Below are 15,418 nucleotides of genomic sequence, written 5' to 3'. Positions count from 1 at the left end.
AAGAATACTTTTCAACAGAAAAGTGGCTGGCCCTTTATTTGCAGACAGGCAAAAAAAGTAAAACAACGTTGTTTTTTCCATCAACATAATATTTAATTCATGTTGAGCTAGTAAAAATGTTCCTACCAACTTTTTTATACTCCTTGAACATTTTAGAGTTGTGCATTCTTATTATATTTGATATAGGTTTAAGTGTTTATCCCCTTCCACTGTAATGGCATATAAGGAGATAGAAACATTTGCCTTTAACTCTATATTTTATAGTTAGATAATTTATTCAGTGTATCAGAAGACAAGCTTTGACTTACCTGACTTCAGAGTGGTGTTTGTTTTCAGTCTATCTGTCCTTTTATATTTAGAGAACATGTGCTTTTTACATTTATTATTACAATCTGCCATGTGCAGAATCTCAGAATTGTACTGAATCCAGACAAAATGTGTTGTATTCTGAAGAACTCCAAATGCCACTTTACATCTCCCTGTCATCAATGCATTTAACAGTAACCTGAGAATGTGACCGAATAGGAGTCTTCTGCAAGAGCTTACTCAGTGTATCACTCCTGTCAAATTCAAAATCTCTGCTCACCAGAAAAGATCTCAGGCCTGTATAACTCACAATTTCCTTTGAATAAACACTGAACATGGGAAGGCTGCTTTTCATCTTAGAAGTCCACAAATGTGTGATCATTCATTGGTACACTTTTAAACTCTTATGTCTGTGATTGTGTTTTTGCTTTTGTTATGTATAGCTATATTCCTTTTGCCTGGTTAGCTCTGGTCTCTCTTGTGAACTTTCCATCCCAATTAAATTCCCTGAATAAATTCATAGTATACATTTCAATGACTACAATATATGTGCAGAGGCAGTTAATGAACAGCTGTAGCTTGCATGTTAACCACTAACAAACTAGCCAGCCAATGCTACATTATCTATATGTAAAGATACAATATGTAATGCTAATGTGGAGAGTTGCTGTAATAGTCTTCTGTGACTCAGACTCATTGAACAGCATTGTCAGCAGTGCAGATACTGACTTCTACAAGTTTTTGAGCCACACTCTCCTTTTTAACCAATCAGAGAAGTTCAAGACAGATGGACACAGGGAAAAAGAAGAAGACACATTAACCAGAGGGCCTGCATTTCTTACACCCTAAAACCATGGGGACTGTGGCTCAGCATCTTGCGCAACAGCTCTGCTTTCTTCAGTGTGTTATGTTTGTGTGTGTGTGTGTGTGTGTGTGTGTGTGTGTGTGTGTGTGTGTGTGTTAACTTGTGTGTGTGTGTGTGTGTGTGTGTGTTAACTTGTGTGGGAGAGAGAGAATGGTAATTTTAAAGTAATGCAAAGTGTTTTGGGTATACAGAAGGTGGAGAAGGTTTACAAGTACAGACCATTTACCTGGCAACAGTCTGCAAACCGTGCAGGAGCTTGAACAGCTAGCACATTAAAATCCCTGAACTAATGATTTCTAAGGCTGTTTAAAATCAATGTGCCAAATAATGCATTACCCTTTATATTTCCTTACACACATGAGCTATTGCAGTTTAACTTTAGCCTTTAGATGTCATACTGTATATAACAGTCCAACCCTTAAACTCATAAAAGACAATTCAGATCAAACTGAATCATTAGCTCGTCATCTGAATTATTAGATCAACCATTAGCTCGTACTTTATTTGATGGACTTGATGAACATGGCAGAGTGAATGTGACACGGAAAATTAGGTGATCCGCATTTAAAATGTCATTTTACCATAACTTTTCTATATGTAATGATTTTGTTACGCACATTGATAAGTTCACTTTCAGAAACAGCTTTTTAGGAAATCAAGGAAAGCTGCAAATTTTAAACAAATTGTGTTTCGCCTAACAAAATACTGATAACTCTAAACTAAAGGTCTTCACTTGTCCACTACTCTGAAGAACCTTTAATCAACCCAGGACTTGGGTAGGGTTGGTTTGGTTTGATTTGTTACTGCTCCGAGTGTTAGGTCTTACCTCAGTGAGTCCCAATGGATATAGTAACTGATGTGTTTAATGTGAGAGAGACTGAGAGCTGTGACCTTCACTATGTACTCGTTATGTTTTGATGAGGGGACCTGAAGACTAGCATATGTAAAATAAACTTGTCAAAATGTCTGCTTGTGCTAGAATTGTTTTCTTTAGCACGAGGTGGGAAAAGGACTTTCAATTATTTATATACATATACATTTATATATATTGAATTGTAAATAAGTTGCTTTAGTTAATATAACTTTACATGAGCACTGAGGACGATGGTATTTTGTACATCAGGTTCAGGTCTGTTTTCCACTGGTCTATTTTGGGGGAGGTCCAAACTTTTGGACCAGTTAAGATTTCTACTCTAAATGTTCAATGATCATTACAGACAAACCCAACAAAGACCCAACAGTTTATTGCTTGTGGAATCATCTGTCCAGGTTTTTTTGCTTCAGCTGCACTGTGTTTGTGTGTTTTACTGACCATCACTGTTCACAGTCTTTCAGGAAGGAAGAAATCCAATCCCTCTTGTTCTCTTTATCATTTTGGTTTAATTGGCATCTGACAACCTTACAGTTTTAATGAAATATATATTTGTACAATATGTGTACATATGCGTATTTATTTCCTAAATAGCGCATCATAGTGCCTGGTTGCTATCCAGCTGTTGGGAAAAGCTGTGTGCTGTTCAGGCTAAACCTTCCACAGCCTTGTGGCTCCAGCTGTTGGGTGGAGATTAGCCCAGTGTACACAGAAAAAGCTGACCACCTGCCAAATCTTTATGGATCCAGAATGCAAGAAATTCAGCCTCTGGTTCAGCCTGCTGTGACATCACTGTGTTTAGAGGCTTCTGTGTATGTACAGGACATCATGTGAATGCTTGGATGCTTGGCACTCTGTCAGGGTATGTGTGGAGCATTGTGACTATCTCCTGTGTTCTACATAAAGTTTAATGTTGGGATTTAACTGAATGTGTTTATTTGTGTGTGTGTGTGTGTGTGTGTGTGTGTGTGTGTGTGTGTGTGTGTGTGTGTGTGTGTGTGTGTGTGTGTGTGTGTGTATGTGTGTGTGTGTCATAAAATTTGGTAGAGAAAGACTTTTGGAGAACATCCTAAAGTGCCTAGAATTGACCTATTTGCTTGTTCTGCAGGCATTGACACTTTGCAAACCTTGTAACAGTCAATACAGACAGAGTATTAGAAAAGCACATAGAGGTTTTTGGAAGCTCTTGTTTTCTCTCCAGAAGTTTCTTATTTTAAGTGGACTTGTTTGTTGCACTTCTGATGCTTTTTTTCTTCTCTGTCTCTGTTTTTTTTTTTCATTTTATTGCCTGTTGCTGCCTGCAAACAGCTTCCTTCACTTCTGCCAAGAAACATCCTGTTCATCCAGTGCCTCACCATGGTACTGGCAGCCTGGCGCTCATTTCGCCTCCATCCTTCCCTTCCCAGCCCTGCCTGTCTCCCTGAGAAAACCTAGTGTTTATTATAGCGAAGTGGGCAGTGCTGCAAATCCAGTGGGAGGAAAAGCGTCCCAGCCCCAGCCTTTATAGGTTTATAGCTGTTAAATTTTATATCCATCTAGCTCACTTTCTATGGTATATATTATCTTTATGGTGGGATCTAGAATATTGCTAGAGTTAAACTGTCAGGTTCATAAGCAGAGCATATTTTGTAAAGCTATACGTAAGGCTTTAAAAGGAAGACAAGCATTTATTGTGTGGCGAGTTCTGGGAATTGGCTCACTTTGAGATACATGGTAAGGCATACACAGTCCAGAGTTCTCAATTGCAGTTTTCTTACCCCTTTTAGCCTTAAACTTAAGAATAATTATGGATTAGATGGATGGATTAAATTAGCTGTTGCATTTGAAATTAATTTACAGTCTCTGAGAAGGCAGGTGAGGTTTATGCAAGGAAAGGTCAGCAGTTTGGGGCTGAAGGTTCCTGAAACCAGTGTTGGTTCAGGGAACAAATATAAATCTTGCTTTGAATAGTAAATAATGTTCCCTTAAATGCATCTTCAAATGCTATTAAACCACACAGTCATCCTGTTGCACAATCACTGGAACTGGAGTGTACTTCAGAATTAAATCAGAATTAAATCAAGTTCAGTTATAACAAGATGTTATACTTGATTTTGGTACTTTTTGTTAGATTTTTTGTTATAGTTAAAATGATTTTGGGCAATTTTGTGGCAGAGTGCGTTGCATTTTTGTGTTCTGTAGTGGTGTCATGTTAGATGGATTTATTTGTCTACCTCTTGTCTGGTCATTGTAATGCTGAAGTGTTTCTAATCTTTCGTTTGAAACATGATAAATGAGAGCTAGAGGTTTTAGTGGTTCCACCTGTTTTCTAGAAAGAGCGACAAGATCTGAGACTTGAGTTGGACCAGGTCCAGAGTATGTGCTTTCATAGAAAATTAGCTTGGTGCTGTACAATTAAGCTGTGGCAATTTGCATGTTTGGTGTGGTCTGTTTAGGCTGCGGTGACAGCTGTCAGTTTAACTGTTGTGTGATCTTAACCACTGGACCAAGACTGCCTGAAATAGAGGGTTCCATCAAACTCTAGTACAATTAGTGCTGTGAATAGAAAGTAATGAGCACATGTGACACACAGTGAAACAGCAAATTGGCAGACTCAAAAAAGACAGAGGTAGAACATTTGAAAGTGACGCAATCTTGAAACCAACCAGAAGTGTTAAGCAACAAATTATCTCTAATCTAACATGTTGGGTTCTTGGCTTGAATTATTTGTAATATCAGTTTGGACATGAACCAGACCAGAAGCTAAACTGCAACAGATGTATCCATTCCAAATGGATCCAAATAGATCTATCATTTAATTTATTCCTTTGAACTGAATTAACTAAGCTAGAGGTGTGAAGGAGCCCAGAGTAGGTCTCAGACTTTTCAAAAATCAAGATGACCACTAAGTAGCCTGTCGAAGTGTGATAATTTTTGTACCTTTCCACAACATATAATCCCACACACTTCCTACAGTGAATGGTAGGTGTGAAGAGGTTTAAAGTATGCAGGATTTAAACTTCTTTTCAGTCCTCACTACTTTTGTCAATGCCCATGTGAGTAGCTGAGAGCAGCACCATGCATGCCTTTGAAGAGAGACTAAAAGTGTGTGCTAATATATCCATTTCATGATTTATTGCATCTCACCTATTTCTGTGACAGCCAGCTTTGTGCCATCAGACTATTGGGAGTGGCTATAAAGACTCTGGCTTTAGAAGTGTTTGATCAATACAGGCCTTTTTATATGAAGCATACTGAGAGCTTAAGATGTCAGTGTGTATGTATGTGCTGTCCTACCACACAGTACTGGTTGCACGATTTGTGGAAATAACCCAAACTACTCAGATCAAATTTTGTAACAAGTGAATATTAGCATGTTGGCTATATGCTTATCAAAAGCAGTAGCTCTACACATCACTAGGGTTTGTTGTAAACAAGAAAATCTAATCTAAAAGTGTTATCATTAGCATAGTTAAATTAATCTAGCAGGCTTTCCTGGAGAACTACAGAAAATGGTTTCTAATGCCACTCATTTTGATACAAGCATAGAAGAGTCATTACACCTGAGACAGTTAGGACGGCATGTGTGGGTGGTTTAGTCAAACAAATATTTGCTGTAGCTGCAAGCATTACCACATGATTATGCACTCGACAGATGGATCTGAAGTCCTTGTTGTGTGCAATAATGTGTACCTAAAGTGAATATGAGTCTTAAGCAGACTAAATTAATCCAAGTAGATATATTACAAGGTTAAAGTCTTTTTGTTGTAAAATCCACCACTTTGTGTTTCCCTGTACAGGGTTGTCAGGTTTTACTGGAAAGTAAAAAAAATATTCTAAAAAGGCTGCAAATTTCCATGATGTCTACTTATCATATGTTATTATTATCATATTATATGAAATTGTATTAAGGTTAAGAATTTTATTGTGTTATGGAAAATGTTTTAATTAGTCTTTGCACTAGGGGTGTAACAATTCAGCATCTGAGGATGAAGTTATGAAGGAGGAGTGTGGATTTTGGCCCCCACTTAGATAGGACTTGTTGCATTAATTTCTTAATCCCAAAACACTGACCTGGCTATACTTGGAACTGTGTCAGAGTTATTTGGACATTGATATGATGTGTCTAGAAACCAATTTCACACTGTGGCTGTGGTGCAGGTATGTGTCATCCTGTGGGCCAGTTAAGGGGGACCCCCTCTGGCCTGGCCTCAGTCTGGACACTGGCAGCCTCCCTGTCACATTTGGCAGTAAGCAGCAGGAGTTGATCATTGCTAACACAGGCTATGTAAACACATGTCCCCTGTAGCACTTATTCCCTGCCTATACACTTCAAATATGGATGTACACACATAGAGGCCATTCAGAGATTAGGGTTTCATATTGTACTTTCCTGTAGACCCTACTGTGTCAGTGCTGAGGGTGACGCAGCGGTGCTGGACAATTAAATGGGGAAGCTGGGGGAGGGAGAGTTGCAAAAACATGCAAGCTCAGTGTTAATGAGACTGCCAAAGTAAGGCTGTAGGAGACAGGCTCGATGGCCACACAGAGGCTGTGGAAGAGGCAAAATTGGAAATATTCAAAGGTACCAAAATGAATCGAATACTTATTCCTTGGAATAATTAGGTGATCAGTATGTTTGTAGTATTCTTTGTAAACCCAATCAATTTGCAATTTATTTCCTATGCTTCTAGTTTGAATAATACATGTACTGCGGGTAAATAGCGTTTATCTCTGCCTTTACTTTATTAATATATATGTTTGCTTCTAGCTTTAAATTTCTTCTATATAATGTTTTCTGGACCAGATGATCAGTTCTCTTGATGTTGTCGGCTTGCTCACACTCTGCAGGCTGCGGTCTTGATGGACAGGGGAGCAGAGTTGATTGATTTTGAATCTTAAGTTGAATATTGTAGCGTTAAAAACTTTTAGCACCAGCCAGCTTTTATAAATTATGTTGCAATTCCTGTCAGCTAACACTGATTCATAATGGTTTCATCCCTATATAGCAGGGTCAGTGGTTCGGTCCCCAGCCTTACTTAACCACATCACTCTGTACTTTGGTGAGACACTTAAACCCATGTTCCCCCTGCGTGTGTTCCTCGGTTGTAAGTCACTTTAGATAACAGTGTCTGCTGAATTACTAACTGTAAATGCTGCAACACCTCACTGACTGCATAAATAAATCATCATGGATCTATAGAGGAGAGTCAGCCCATGATTTGAAACAAAACACATTCCTTCACTTTATCCAGATGATATGAGTTTCCCTATGATGACAAATATATAAATCATGCTTCAGTTCCCATAAGTGGGGATAGACTACAACTTAAAACTAAAGAAATACATTGTCAGTAATGTGTTCAGCATTTTGCATCATTGCAGATGGTCATTTTTTTTGATTCAAACCTTCATCCAGGCAGCTCTGTTTCTTCCAATATACACAGAATGAACTAGTAATTCTAGTAATCCAACGGTCCTTCATGAAGGTGAACATGTTAATTTTAGTTTTTCTCACCTCATTTTGGAGGTTATACATAGCTGTGCTGCTGTTAAACTGACAGCATTACACAGAGAGGCGTTTCTGATATTTGGTTAGCATCACTCATATCGATGGGGTACATATACTTAAGGAACCTATTTTACAAAATGAATATAGATAAAGTGATAAAATCAGCTCACTCTAAGGTCTTTTACAATTTTATTTTAGCAAAGCGTTACATTTTCATAAACATCTTCAATTTGATTATAATAACCATCAGTGAACCGTTTTGAAATCCTAACACCAAATGCCATAACCTGGAAAACAGAATCTACTCTACTTTAGCTACTTTTATTATAAGCATATGTGTGCTTATTTTATTACCCCTGGTCAAATACAGGAAACAGCCAACTGAAATACAATGCTACTGTTCACGGTAAATGAGATGATTTTTAAAAGGATTTATTAAAAACTATAAAAAAAATTGTGATATATAATAACAAGTCTCAAATTCTTTGAAACCACTCATAGAGCTTACTAAATAGTGCTGTCCTGACAGGAACAGAGAAAAGCTTTTTGTTGGAATGAAATGTTAGTTGAATTCCTCCATCCTTTCCTCATACTGCCTGTATTATTGTCTCCTTTCCCTTCCTTCTATACCCTGCACTCCCCCCCTCCCTTCATCCCTCCCTACAACCCTCTGCATCTTCCCCCTCTTTTTTTTTCCACGGTGAACAGCTTACTGCAGTATCCTTAGAGTCCCTGCATGTGTCCTGAGTTGTCTTCTCTTACCCAGCATGCACTGCAGTGATCTGGAGCTCAGGATGGGCGCACACTTTTGATTTCGAGAGAGTGGAGGGGGAGGACAGCCAGACGCTATGATTCTGCTTTATATACTCCTTTCAATGGTTTTTCTCCGCGCCCACTGCTGTCATCAATTTGAAAAGACTTTTTTTCCTGCTCCCCTTTTGCTTTTTTCACCCTGGCTCTGATAGTGTCCATGAGGCTGAAAAAAGAGGAAAAATCTTGGTACGGCTGCAAACAGAATCTGTGAACCAGCACAATGTCCTGATGTGACCCACACTCACTTGTAAGCAAAAACAGTAACCCGTCACTGTGCGTGTTTTTGTGTGTGTGTGTGTGTGTGTGTGTGTGTGTGTGTGTGTGGTGTAAGGTAGTGATGTTATTAGGCACAAAGCAATGAAATAAAATTTTAAAATTACCTTTAATAATATTGTTAGTGGTATAATGTAACTGTGACGACCCTGAACTCACGGGATTATAAAAATAATTGCTTTTTTTAAATTTTCATGTTATTGTTTATATTATTATTATCATCAGTGTGAGGTAAAATAACCCCTTTAAGAAAATGATTACTCTACATGTTAATGTTCACTATACAAGCCTACACAGATACTATACTTATCACATCAATGCTGGCCTCATCACACTTCTTTTTTAGAGCTTTCACTCTAAAATATCACTTTCATTTACAAAAGCAAGCAAACAAGTAAAAGTTACAGACAGTGGTAGCTATAGTGCTGCGTTACACTTTACAAAAATCCACAGGCACTGGATCAGAAAGGGCTTCACATTGTGGCAAAAAGTGAGAAAGTGTTTTGTTATTTGTGTGTGTGTGTGTGTGTCTGTGCAAGCGCTTGCACGCATGCATGTGCATCGTTACTGCAAAGTCAGCTCCATCAATCATTTGCCCCTAAGTTATCATCAGCATCACAATCCTATTTTCATAATAATTTTTTTATCTTCATAGTTGAGTTTCCTTTTCTTGTTTATAATGCACAACAGAGTTTTCCGTATGTATATTTTTACTTGAGTAGACAAAAAAACTATAAGCTGCGCTTGTCGTTTTCGTTACCTGGGGAGCTATTTAGGCTGTTTTTTCAAAAAGCTGACAAGAGCACATCAGGTGCCTGCAGCACAAAAACAGAAATATGCAAAAATCCTGTTGTAAACAACTGGAAAGAGGTGACTCGCACTACAGAAAAGGTGACGGTCAAGGGTAATCATCCCTGAAGCTACTGTAGCTAATACAGAAATACGCCAACATAAAAACACTGTTTTGTCATGTGTTAAAATGTTCCTAAGCTTTTAGTATAAGCTTTAGTATGCCTTCAGTATAACCATTTGCTTTCCTAGCTAGTGCATTATTCCTTCTTTATTGTGCCCATTCTACAGGTGCTTCCAAAGCTTTTCTGTAGAATTAACGACAGGACAGGACATTATATTTCTTCTGCTTTAACCATTTTTGCGAAATATGACTTGAGTATTTAGGGTCTTGTTGCATCCATATCCATTTCTGGATAATACTATTATCCTGTAGAATTTGCTTTCCTGAGGCAGCAAAGCAGGTCCAAATTATGATACTGCCATCACCATGTTCCACGAATGGAAAAAGGTTCTTAGGCTTTAATACAGAGTTTGCACATCACCAAAGATGAAGCCTTTTATTTAAGACAAAAAATTCTACTTTGGGCTCATCTTTACATTGAACATTCTTCCAACAGCCTTCTGGTTTATCCAAATGGTCTTAATCAATCTGACCGTAGTGTTCTTGTTGGAGAGTAACGGCTTCCTTATTGCAGCTCTGCCATTTATACTATTGTTGTTCACTGATCACCTGATGATCATTGATAATAGCCACCGCAAAACAGCAGCGGAGGTAGAATATTTATTTATTGGGGTGGCCAGACTACGGCACAACCTCAAACTAGGGTGGCCATTTGGAAAACAATTTACTAGGTTTTAAACTGAAATTTAAAACCCTCATGGACTATTTCACGCCCTGCTCTTTGTATGATCTTTGTTGGTCGACCACTTTTTGGGGAGCGTAACGTTGGTGATGAGTGTTCACTCACTACATGATCTGTCTGACAGTTGGCAGGTGGTTGCAAATTTCTACAAACGTATTTTAAAGATCAGGATTTGGCTTGTCCGGTCACATGTCGAAGTGTCCTCGAGCAAGACACTTAACCCCAACCTAGTTGCTCTCGATGAGTGTTGGCCAGCTGCATAGCAGCTCCCACATCTGTGTGTGAGTGATTGCGAGTGCGAATGAGTGAATGAGAAACAGCATTAAGTGCTTTGAGTACCAATAGGTAGAAAATGCAGACCATTTGCTATTTAAAACTTCATAGACTAACCACAAAGTTGCAGATAATTTTGAATTTCCTAACAGTTTAAAACTATAGTCAAGAGTCTTAAATTTATTTGCTAAATAAAGTAATTAACAATGGTTATAATGGTATGTTTGGATTCTCCTACCATTACTTTAATTTAATTAATTACTGTACCTAGCTTTTTTTTTTTACCATTTTAGGAATTGCACTGTCTGGATCAGATATTTTGCATAACCTTGAGATTTCAACATAAGCCTACTCCAGAGCTAAATTTTAGTTTTTGGGGATGACATTGAAATAATTGCAGCAGAAGTACACAACACTAATTACACTGGAAACAAGTGGGGACTGGGAAGTTGGGATCACAGAAAAAAAGCCTTGAATTCATTTAGCTTCCCACAGACCATTTGACACACCCCTGGAAGAAAATACTGAGGAGGAGATCCGCCCTCCAGACTTTATTTAACCATTTACCACCATTACAGCCCAGCTTGTCAACACTCATCTCAACCCCTTTTTCTAGACTTTCTCCAAGACCCATGCAAGCCTCAATACAATACTACTATACATATCTTTCTTTTCGTTAGTGCAAACTATTCATACTTTTGGCATACTGCACTGGAAGAGATGAAGATGACTAACAACACAAGTGGATGCTGAAAATGTGCGTCACATTGTCAAATATAACTCATCACCATGGAAACTGAGTGTATCAGTAGGTGTTTTTTTTAACAACTCTCTGTCTTACTCTAAGACAAACATACAGTTTATTTCCTTTTATCCCTCTCCCTGTCTCTATTTTCACCAAAATACTCTGTATACATCACACATGCTGTATATTTTTAAAAGCATAACAGGCAAGAAGTACATGTTGGAAACAGCTGCCGTTTTTTATAGAATAAGAAATTGACTACTAAAATAATCAAAAAGAAAGACCGTATTAAATATAATTCATGCAGCTCTATTGTTGCATATACCATAGTAATATATGCCTAGCAAATTAATTTATATACCAACAAGAAAAATTATACATGATATGCGGCATGCTAATGTCTTGCCTGCTAGAAATGGTGAGACACTAGAAAAAAAGGGAAACAATACAAAACCACATTTTCCAAACAATGTGTTCAAGATATCACTTTACTTTAAAATATATGTTTGCCTTTGTATTGTCTGATTTATTACATTGTAATTGTTAGAAACTATTACTTGGCTGAATGAACAATAATAGATTGTATTTAAAATGATATTATATTGTTGCTAACCCCCATGTAAAAACTGAGTGATGCAAATGCATTGCTGACGTTTGGTAATGTGCCCAACGACTCATTCCACTTTAACATCCTTATAGGTTGTTTGTCTCAAACCTCATATGACCACCAAAACCCTTGAAATAGTCCCACCACATAAGGCGGCAGGTCACTGTTGACATTGCACTCTTTTTGGCACCAGGTACCAAAATGGTGAACGCAGTCTAATACAAAGAAGCTACAATGCTGGCTAGTTTTACAAATTTTTTGCCAAAAAAATGCAAACAATGGGCAGAGTTAGGCACATACTTTAACATCAGGATTGTTTGTGTTGCAGAAAAGACAGCTAGGTTTGCAGGTAGCATTAAAGGATAAGTCTGGGTAACAAAAACTCCCGACAGCAAGTCTCAATTTTAACAAGGCACTGCACCCTTTGAGATTGGGATTTTGAGGTGATGACCATAATGACCATCATGAAGGTTAATAGCACAGTTTTGGTTGTAAGTTGATTTGATAATGGTCATTAGTTACTATTTTCTCTAGATCGCCTTGTTAAATGATATCTGCTGATATCCCCCATCCTGTCAATATGTCAGTGTCTGACAGACAGCCCAGACACACTGTGCAGTAAGGGTTATTACTAACAGTGTTTTTACTATAAAATATACATGTAGATCCCTGTCACTGGGCCCAGGAGTAATTTGCCCAAAGCTGTGTGTTTAGCTGTATAATGTAACACGATCAAATTTAAAACAAAATAATAAAGAAATTAGGTTTATACAGCTGAGACTCAGAGTAACCAGCTTCTGTAATAATTGAATGCATGTAGATGTGATAGAAAGAGAATAAAATCCAAGGAAATATGAAAATGAGCATTACATACAAATAGCACTTAATTATGTGGTACTGTTATGGAAAAAGGGTGTTATTAAAACAATTATTCCTTTTCAGTTGGAAGTGCAGAATTGCCCAGATGAGTTGCAAGCGTGCATGCACACGTGTATGTGCAAACTTCTTGTGTGGAGAAGTGTGTTAAAGATTGCACCCAAGCATGGAGGGAGGAAAAGCATTGCCATTAAAGAGCCCATTAAGTCTGATTACAAGTGATTACTGTCTGTTGGAGAGAGATGACCAGTGCTGTCCTGCCACTAAATTAATGACATAAACAATTGCTTTCCTTACTCACTCTCATCATAATCAAACCGCCTCCTGTTTTGTTTTTTTTCACTTCTTTTGCCCATGGGATCTCACCATGAACCCAACATGACTTCCAGTGTTGTTTTGGCAAAGCCAGACTTTGAGTCAAACTGGAGCCTCGGTTTCTGTGTTCCAGCAAATCTTGTTTTGCCAGTGCTGCTTATTTATGGAGATTTTCCTGTTAAAATGCCATCTTTTCTTTGAGAGACTAAAACTCACTAAATATATATTCACTTATTTCAGGACCACCAGTCCACAGGGGAACAATTTATACTGGGATTTCTGCAACTCTTACTTCAGAGATGTATTTATGGTCTTAATCTCTTCTTGATTTCACATGTGGTAAAGTGCATTTTAACTTCCACCGCTGTGGAAGTTGCTTTGTTGAGTGTAATGTTACACATAGGTCATCCTAGCCTGAGGTAATGCTTTGACTACATCCTGACATACAGTTGCAGCATAGAGGGTGAAGACGCCACTTTATTAAATTTTTTTTCTTGACCTCTTAAAATTTCAAAGGTGATTGGCATGATGAGGCATAGAAATATAGTTGTTTAAATGTGTTGCCATCCTCATTGTGAAGCTTTGAAACTTGAAAAAAATGGTACATTTTTAATGCCATGGCAGTATGTTTGCAATCATTTCTAGCCATCCTGATGACCTACTAACTTTTGTAGCTGGACTGTGATTTTATCTCAGTTGCTCATTAGTCTGACTGAGCTATATATGTGTGTTTTTGTAGGTGTTTCTCTCGGGGAGCTCAGCAGCTCCTCAGCGCTGCCTGGAGTCAGACTTCACCACTTCCTCTGGTAAGCCCTTTATGTTGCTTAATTCCACACAACCAGAGTCCTGCACCCTGCAAAATGTCAATACAAAGTGTCTCTCTCTCTCTCTCTCTCTCGCTCTCACTCTCTCCCTTTCTCTTTCTCTCTTTCTCTCTCTTTGCTAGACCTCCCTGCTGTGTCCATGACACACACACATGCACAGCACACGCACATTTTCTGCAGCAGATGTGATGCAAATGTGATAAAGCCGAATTTTGGTTACATTCCAGGCTAAATCACTATATGCCAGGCTGGTGTTTATTCTGTTTCTTTTTAATGTTAAAATGACTTTCAGCACAGTGTTGTTGTGATACAGTGTCACACACTGCACTGATTTCTTTGGAAGCCAGAAAAAAATTTGACACACCCCTGTTCTGTGCAACAGGATTTTTTAATGAATGAATCACTACATTTATTACGAAAGTGTGAGATAAAAAGGTGTTGTTGGAGTGCGTGACAGGCACATAAAGGGAAGCATGGTCATCCCAAAGGCTGAGTATGACTCCAGGTTAAGTTTATGTGACAAAGGCACTTTGGTTATCGTTAGAGAAAGATGATGGTTTTGCGTAAAACCAAATAAAGCAAATAAACATGTAAAAAGTTATTGTTGCATCTTTCCTTATTAAGCCAGATGCCACAATTTTTCAGTCTCTAACAGTCTGGAGGTGGCACTCACCTGACGACTAATCAAAGACAGATCTGCACATACTGCAACAATAGACACTCACACACACTTAAGACATAATTTGTGGTCAATATTAGAGCAGAACATCAAACAAAAGGTGCAGCATAAGCTTGAGACAAACAAAGACAAGGTTATCAGGATATTTGGACTGATCATAGCTTAGGTACTGAGAACTGACAAAACGTGGTTTGATTATCATACAAACATAGAGCTTGCAATATGTGGCAAAACTGACAGGACATCCCAGAGATTGGGAGTGAGCTATTGCAAATAAGGGGCTTAAAGGATCACTTAACTGATATTTAACTTGCATCTTTTGGATCTGGTTTGGGTAGTACATGTAAATGAATGTCAATAAAAATCCCTCTGACTTCCCTCATCCGTCTGATATTAAAATATCTTTCTACTTCCTGATGAAAAATGCCTAAAGATGACATCACTTGGAGCAATCTTCAGTTCAGATTAAGCCATCTGGTTGCTCACACTATAGAGGCTGTAATCCTGGTCAACCTGCTTTTCCTTAGCTCCTCCACATGACATAACCTGGAGGAGTTTTTCAGCTTGAAGCAGAATATTTTAATACAGGGAAGTCAGAGGGATGTTTAAAACAAAATTGGTGAAGCTGCCCTTTAAGCAGTGTAGCGATCAGTGGTCCATGCGATCCAGATGTGTCAGGGTGAAAGACTGAGTATGTGTGTATATGTGTGTAAGCCCAGGATCAGAGGGCAGAGTAGACCAAACAACAAAACAGGATGAGAATCATGACAACTGACTTAAGTTTTTCTTATATGTTCGTATTGTTACGTTTAACAAATCTTGACC

General features: G+C 38.2%; 1 protein-coding gene across 5 annotated transcripts in view; it reads left to right on the top strand.

Moving 5' to 3' along the window:
• Positions 1-15,418, top strand: part of thrb (thyroid hormone receptor beta) — a 97,391-nt gene that overhangs the window by 42,647 nt on the left and 39,326 nt on the right. For 4 of the 5 annotated variants that reach the window (XM_067508959.1, XM_067508986.1, XM_067508976.1 and 1 more), the window contains one exon: positions 13,830-13,896. The gene's annotated coding sequence lies outside the window, so the exon portion shown is untranslated. Of the gene's footprint in view, positions 1-8,498; positions 8,594-13,829; positions 13,897-15,418 lie in introns of all 5 variants that reach the window. The other variant, XM_067508948.1, reaches the window with a different exon arrangement.

This window comes from Channa argus, chromosome 1 (genome assembly GCF_033026475.1).
Source record: "Channa argus isolate prfri chromosome 1, Channa argus male v1.0, whole genome shotgun sequence".
Lineage (NCBI taxonomy): Eukaryota > Metazoa > Chordata > Actinopteri > Anabantiformes > Channidae > Channa > Channa argus.
Note: the sequence above shows the minus strand (reverse complement) of the source record. Positions and strands in the feature narration are given on the sequence as shown.